The sequence below is a fragment of the Pongo pygmaeus genome, chromosome 18 (genome assembly GCF_028885625.2).
Source record: "Pongo pygmaeus isolate AG05252 chromosome 18, NHGRI_mPonPyg2-v2.0_pri, whole genome shotgun sequence".
In the NCBI taxonomy this organism is placed as follows: domain Eukaryota; kingdom Metazoa; phylum Chordata; class Mammalia; order Primates; family Hominidae; genus Pongo; species Pongo pygmaeus.
This window is the reverse complement of record NC_072391.2, coordinates 64,272,359-64,280,149: the sequence shown is the minus strand read 5'-3', so window position 1 is coordinate 64,280,149 and position 7,791 is coordinate 64,272,359.

The window sequence follows — 7,791 nt, the reverse complement described above, 5'->3', positions numbered from 1 at the left end:
TTTTTTTTTTGTTTGGCATTTTTAGTAGAGATGGGGTTTCACCATATTGGCTAGGCTGGTCTTCAACTCCTGACCTTAAGTGATCCACCAGCCTTGGCCTCCCAAAGTGCTGGGATTACAGGCGTGAGCCACCACACTCAGCCCAGATTGGATTTTTTAAAAAGTCCCCTATATGCTGTCTACAGGAGACAGACTTTAGAGTCAAAGATACAAATCAATTGAAAAGAAGAGAATGGGAAAACGTATATCATGGACACAGTAACCACAAGAAAATTGGAGTGGCTACACTAGTACCAGGTAATGTAGACTTTTAAAATATTACTAGAGATAAAGAAGGGTATTTTATATTGATAAAAATGTCAATCTATCAAGAAAACATGCAATTATAAACATATATGTACCAGATAACAGAGCACTAAAATATATGAAGCAAAAAGTGACAGAAGTGGCCAGGCATGGTGGCTCATGTCTGTAATCCCAGCACTTTGAGATGCCAAGGCAGGAGGATCACTTGAGCTCAGGAGTTTGAGACCAGCCTGGGCCACATAGTGCGATCCCTTCTCTACAAAAAATAAAAGGAAATTAGCCGGGTGTGGTGGCATATGTCTGTGGTCCCACTTCAAGCAAAACAATCTTGAAAAGGAACAAAGTAGAAGAACTCACACGTCCCTACTTCAAAACTTATGAGGAAGAAATGCTATGAAGAGAGTGTGGTACTGGGCAGGGCGCGGTGGCTCACGCCTGTAATCCCAGCACTTTGGGAGGCCGAGGCGGGCGGATCACGAGGTCAGGAGACCGAGACCATTCCTGGCTAACACGGTGAAACCCCATCTCTACTAAAAATACAAAAAAAAAAAAAAAACCCTTATATCAAAGCATGTACAAAAATTAACTCAATATGAATCAAAGTCCTAAATGTAAGAGGTAAAACTATAAAACTCTTAGAGGACATAGAGGTAAATCTTCATGGTTTAGTGACGTATTCTTAGATGTGATACCAAAAGCATGAGAAACAACAACAAAAATAGGTAATTCGGACTTCATCAAATTGAAAAACTTTTGTGTTGCAAAGGCCACTATGGAAAAATGGAAAAGACAACCCACAGAATGAGAGAAAAGATTTGCAAATTATGTGGGCTTATATGTGGAATATATAAAGGTCTCTTACAATTCAACAACAAAAAGACAACTTAACTTTTTAAATGGGCAGAGGATTTGAGTAAACCTTTCTCCCAGGAATATAAAAAGAGCCAGCAAGAACATGAAAAGATGCTCGACATCATTAGCCATCAGGGAAATGCAAATCAAACCAATATTAGCCACTACTACTTCATACCTACTAGGATGGCTAGAATTAAAGAGTCAGATAATAAGGCCAGGCATGGTGGCTCACGCCTGTAATCACAGCACTTTGGGAGGCTGAGGCAGGTGGATCACTTGAGGTCAGGAGTTGGAGACCAGCCTGGCCAACATGGTGAAACCCCGTCTCTTCTAAAATTACAAAAATTAGCTGCGTGTGGTGGTGGGCGCCTGTAATCCCAGATACTTGGGAGGCTGATGCAGAAGAATTGCTTGAGTCTCAGAGGCAGAGTTTGCAGTGAGCCAAGACCATGCCATTGCACTCCAGCCTGGGTGATAGAGCAAGACTCTACCTCAAAAAAAAAAAAAAAAAAAGTCAGACAATAAATTTTGGCAAAGAAGTGAAGAAATCAAAACCCTTATAGATCGCTGATGGGAATATAAAATGGTATAGAAAACAGTGGTTTTAGAAAACAGTTTGGCAGTTCCTCAAATGATGAAACATAGAGTTACCATATAACCCAACAATTCCATTCCTAAGTATACAGTTGACCCTTGAACAATGTGGGTGTTAGGGGCATTGACTGCCATGCAGTTGAAAATCTGCATGTAACTTTTGACACGCAATAAACTTTACTAATAGCATACTGTTGTCTGGAAGCCTTACTGATAACATAGTTGTCGATTAACACGTTTTTTGTTTGTTTTTTATTTTTGACACCCAGGCTAGAATGCAGTGACGCGATCTCGGCTTCACTGCAACCTCCGCCTCCCAGGTTCAAGCAATTTTTCTGCCTCAGCCTCCTGAGTAGCTGGGATTACAGGTGCCCGCCACCATGCACAGCTAATTTTTGTATTTTTAGTAGAGACGGGGTTTCACCACGTTGGCCAGGTTGGTCTCGAACTCCTGACCTCAAGTGATCTGCCTGCCTCAGCCTCCCAAAGTGCTGGGATAATGGGCGTGAGCCACCATGCCTGGCCTAATTTCTTTAATGATTTATTTCACTGTGTATTTTTAGTTTTGTTTTTGTCATCATTGTTTTAAATGTTTGTTTTAGGGCTTACCATACACATTTTACCTAATCAGAATAAGCTTCAGTTTTGTTTTCTGTTTTTTTGTTTTAGACAGGAAGGAAGGAGAGAGAGAGCGAGAAAGAAAAAGAAAAGAAAGGAAGGAAGGAAGGGGAAAGAAAGAATAGAAAAGAAAAGAAAGGGAGAGAAAGAAGAAAATACAAAGACTCCAGCCTAGGTGACAGAGCAAGACCTTGTCACAAAAAAGACGGAAAGAGAGAGAGAGAGAGAAGAAAACACAAAGGAAAAGAAAGGGGTCGGGGGAATTTTACGGAAGGACTGACTCCTGACAGAGCGCTAAGCTACAAAGGGTCTTGGAAGGGACAGATGAACTAGTTATCCTGCAAAACCCAGCTCGTGTCCTTCCAGGGTGCCTTGGAGGCCAGGAGTGATCTGCTGAAGCCCCTCAGTCCTGTAAAAGGACAGGATCTCACTCTGTCGCCCAGGCTGGAGTGCAATGACACCATCACAGCTCACTGCAGCCCTGACCTCCTGGGTTCAAGGATCCTCCCACTTCACCCTCCCAAGTAGCTGGGATCACAGGCATGAGCCACTATGCCTGGCTAATTTTTTTGTAGAGACAGGGGTCTCACTATGTTGCCTAGGCTGGTCTCAAACTCCTGGGCTCAAGCAATCCTTCCACGTTGGCCTCCCAAAGTGTTGGGATTGCAGGCATGAGCCACTGTGCTTGGCCCAATGCTGTCTCTTACCTAGAATTCTGGCCCCACTCCCCAGCCCCACTCCCCAGGCTCAGGCCAAGACCCAGGTATGCCTCCAGCTAGCCACATGGGGACCGAGGTGCAGCCCTGTACTAACGTCAGTCATAGGGCACGATGAGGGTCCGGGAGGTGGGCCAGGGCCAGGAGCCTGGCTGTGTTGTGGTCTGGGGGTCACAGAGAAACAGACAGGGCCTGACCAGGACAAGCCCTAGGCATATGGCAAGTCAGATTGCTTCCAGGCCTTCCTTGGGGTGGCAACTTTAGGTGGCTCCCACCCCAGGGGATGGTCCTGGCCAAGGCTGGGCACTGACTCCTGGGGCTTGTCCTGTGTCATCACAGTGGTGCCTCAGGAGGTGGGAGCAGGTGGAGGTGAGGGGCTCTGGCTGCTCACCTGGTCAGCCTTATTACTCTGAGACCCCGTGGTGATTCTGGGTCTGCTCTGAGGGTTACCTGGTCTACTGGGAGGCCTGGGGGTTTCATCGCCTCCTACGGCTGCTCATCTCCTCCCAGAGTTGATATGTCCTGGATCAGGATCTTCTCTTCCTTGGGCCCTCGGATGGTGCTCGAGGGTAATAAGGTCTAGAGGCCCACCCTCCTTGGGTAGGGAAGCTCAACATGGCCCTTCCCTCCGCAGGCTCCCGTGCACCTGCACACTCCTCTGCACCTGCACACCTGGTTGGTAGGGACTGAGGCCCTGCAGTCTGGCTGGAGTAGCACTGTGCACGCTGACAAACTCCAGGAGCCACAGTCCAGGCCCAAAAGTCAGAGGGAACTCACGAAGGCATCTGAGGGAGAGCAGGGCTGGCCCCTGTCATTTCCCTGCGGGCTGTCCAGCCCCAGTCTGAAGCCACTGCCTTGCAAAACCCCTCCTCTGGACCTCCCTTGCTGGCCTAACTAGAATCGCAGTCCCCCCACCTAAGTCAGCCCACTACACCCCAACTCCAGCACCTGGAAAGCCCACCCTAGACACGAGGGCACATTCTGGAGGGGAAGGACTTGCAGTTTGAAGGCCAGTAAACTTGGGTGTGAGTCCTGGCTTTGTACTCACTCTGTGTGGCCTCAGGCACGGTACTGCCCCTCTCTGATTCTAATTTCCTCATCTGAAAGGTGGGGTCCTCTCAGAACCCCAGAGGAACACCCAGAGGCCTGCGGGAGAGGCCGGGTATGAGTAAGCTTGGGCTCAGAGGAGAGCTCAGTGGGTGGCTGGGAGAAGCCTGGACCTCACCCCGACCTGCATCACCAGCGATTGACTTGTTTCCTGGGGACCTGGTCAAGGTCCGAAGAGTGGGAAGGGGCCAGCTTGGGGGCAGCAGGGAGGGGCAACCTCACCTGAAGAGAGGCTCTAGTGGCAACGATGCCCCAAAGTGTGGGAGGTCTGGGGGTGATGGGAAGGAAGGCAGGCAGGCTAGGGCAAGGAAAGAAGGCCAAGGAAAGAAGGTGCCACTACAAGAACCAGAGCTGGCGTTCCCCTGCCAAGTTCTTTCCTGTTCTTGCAATAGCCTTCCCAGAGCCTGGGCAGACCAGACTGGAAACTGGGGTGGAGATGGGGGGGCGGGTGCAGAAGTGGAGATGGGGGGTGGCTAAAACCCAGGAGGTGGGGCTATAGACAGACTGGGGAGGAGCTTGAACCTGGCTTCCCTGAAGTCCCCAGGGAGGGACACAGACTCTATATGACACTCAACCTGCCATTCAGAGCCTCCCAGGGGTCCACCTGCCAATTCTTTCGGGCAGCTACAGGCCCAGAAGTTATTTATTTACTTAGAGACAGAGTCTCACTCTGTTGCCCAGCCTGGAGTGTTGTGGCTCAATCAGCTCACTGTAACCTCAAACTCCTGGGCTCAAGCCAGCCTCCTGCCTCACACTACTATAGGTGTGAGACACAACATCTGGCTAATTTTTAAAACTTTTTGTACAGATGGGGCCTTGCTATGTTGCCCAGGCTCATCTTAAATTCCTGGCCTCAAGCGATCCTCCAACCTCGGCTTCCCAAAGTGCTGGGGTTACAGGCGTGAGCAACTGCACCTAGTCCCAGAAGTTATTTTAAGGTGGAAGAGACTCATGCCAATATTATGATGCCCCCTGACATACCCCAATTCTTCCATGTTTGAGTTGTAGTCGAGGAGCCATATGATTTTTTTGGACATTGCGAGCGGAGTGTTTATACCTGTGCCAGGGAGCACTTATTTAGCACTGGCTGTGTGTCAAGCACGACTCTAGGTGCTTTATGCTAATGATGTTTCAGTACTCACAGCCAGACCTAGGAAGGGAGTCACTAACCTTCCTCTCATTTTACAGATGAGAAAACTGAGGAACAAAGAGGAGACACAGCTTACTCAAAGATACACATCTGTGGTCGAGTGCAGTGGCTCATGCCTGTAATCCCAGCACTTTGGGAGGCCGAGGTGGGTGGATCTCTTGGGGCCAAGAGTTCGAGACCAGCCTGGCCAACATGGTGAAACCTCGTCTCTACTAAAAATACAAAAAATAGCCGGGTGTGGTGGTGCGTGCCTGTAATCCCAGCTACTTGGGAGGCTGAGAATCATTTAACCCTGGAGACAGAGGTTGCAGTGAACCAAGATCGCACCACTGCACCCTGGCCTGGGTGAGAGAGTGAGACTCTATCTCAACAAAAATAAAAAATAGAAATAAAATAAAGAAAAGACACACACCCAGTAAATGGTGGAACTCGTAAGAACCCTATCCGTGAGCGTGTGTGTGAGACCATCGGGTTGTGTGAGTAACCAAGGTTGGCCTTGGATAGATACTGGAAGCATCTGCTAGGACCTCATCCTGTGGTGGGGTCCAGGTGTGCACGTCTGATCCTGCAGCGCCCCCTGGTGCTCACACTCCTACACTGTTCACTTGGCCGTTCCTGTGGCCCTACCAGTGGGAGGCTCCCGGGTCCACCAGTCCCTGTCCTGCAGGGCCACGCCTGTCTGAGTCTTTGGCTTGCTCCCTTCAGCTCTGCATGGCTGCTGGGTCCTAGGGCATGGAGGGGCCCTCAGGGAGCCTCAGAGAAGAGAGAATAGAGAGGTATGAGGCCTGGAATCCCCTCTGTCTGGCAGGTCATATCCCCCGGCCCCTGGGGCGGTACCATTCTCCTCCCTCCCCGGGTGAAGGATGCCCTTGGCGGAGAGGGCTGGAGCTAGGACAGGGTCTGAGGCCTCAGCAGCCGGCTTGCCCACCCTCTCCAGGGCCTGCTGGTGTTGGCGATACCCAACCTGGTAACACCCCCACACCCCCATGGCTGCCCTGTGGGGGCCACCGTCAGGTCCGGAGGAAGAGGCCTCTTTGTACATCCATGGTGGCCCACGGCAGACCCCTGATTTCCGGGTCTGCTCCTGCTTGCCTTAAGGCTGCCCTAGCGGGGCTTCTTTTCCCTGACCTCTGTGTCTGGTCAGTCGCCCGGTCTTGTCTGCGGACTCTAAATCTAGAGCCCACCAGTGCCTCTCCATCCACCTGGCAGCCCACCCTGGTGCCCTCCGTGTTCTCGCTGCTCTCCTGCTCCTCTCCCCTCTCCCAGCCACCCTCCTCCATACAACAGGGCTTCCATGAGTTTCAAGTCCATGCCGCTCCCCACCGACGCAGCCCACAAGTCCTCTCATGTCTGCTCTTTGCTGACCTCTCCAGCCCTGCAGAGCGGCGATTCCTCCACACATTGCATCCTTCAGGCCTCTGCTCCTGTTGTTCCCTCTGCCAGGCACGCCCTTCCCCCGCTCCCCACCCTTCCAGTCTTCTACGCTGGTCTACACAGTTGAGTAACCTCTGTTTATTCCTTGGGTCTCAGCTGAGCTGTCCCTCCTTCCCTGTCTCCCAAGTCTGGGCTGGTCTACGTCTCTGTGTCCACACAGCCCTTCATGTCCCAGTTACACACTGTATTATTGGGGCCTCTTTTGTTTTGTTTTGTTTTTGAGACAGGCTCTCACTCTGTCACCCAGGCTGGAGTGCAGTGGCATGATCTCGGCTCACTGCAACCTCTGCCTCCCGGGTTCATGTGATTCTCCTGGCTCAGCCTATCTAGTAGCTGGGACTACAGGTGCACACTAGCACGCCTGGCTAATTTCTGTATTTTTAGTACAGACAAGCTTTCGCCATGTTGGCCAGGCTGGTCTCGAACTCCTGACCTCAGGTGATCCGCCTGCCTCGGCTTCCCAAAGTGCTGGGATTACAGGCCTGAGCCACCGTGCCCAGCCAGGGCCTGTCTACTTGTCAAGCTCTACCAGCTTGTGGGGATGAACTTCCCTTTTGGAAGGAAAGGGATGAGAATAGCAGGACTTCAGTGGCACGTGGAGAACTTGGACTTGTCCTAAGGGAGACAGGGAGTCAACAGGAGCTTTCAAGCAGGGGAATGACATGACTCACAGCCCTTCTGGCTTGCTGTCTCTCCTTCCTCCCCAAAATGGACTTCCCAGAACAGAGCTGGTTCCAGTTGGAAATGAAAATGCTGGCCGGGCGCGGTGGCTCACGCCTGTAATCCCAGCACTTTGGGAGGCCGAGGTGGGTGGATCATCTGAAGTCAGGAGATCGAGACCAGCCTGGCCAACATGGTGAAATCCTGTCTCTACTAAAAATACAAAAAATTTAGCTGGGCATGATGGTGGGAGCCTGTTATCCCAGCTACTCGGGAGGCTGATGCAGGAGAATTGCTTGGACCTGGGAGGTGGAGGTTGCAGTGGGCTGAGATCGTGTCATTGCACTCCAG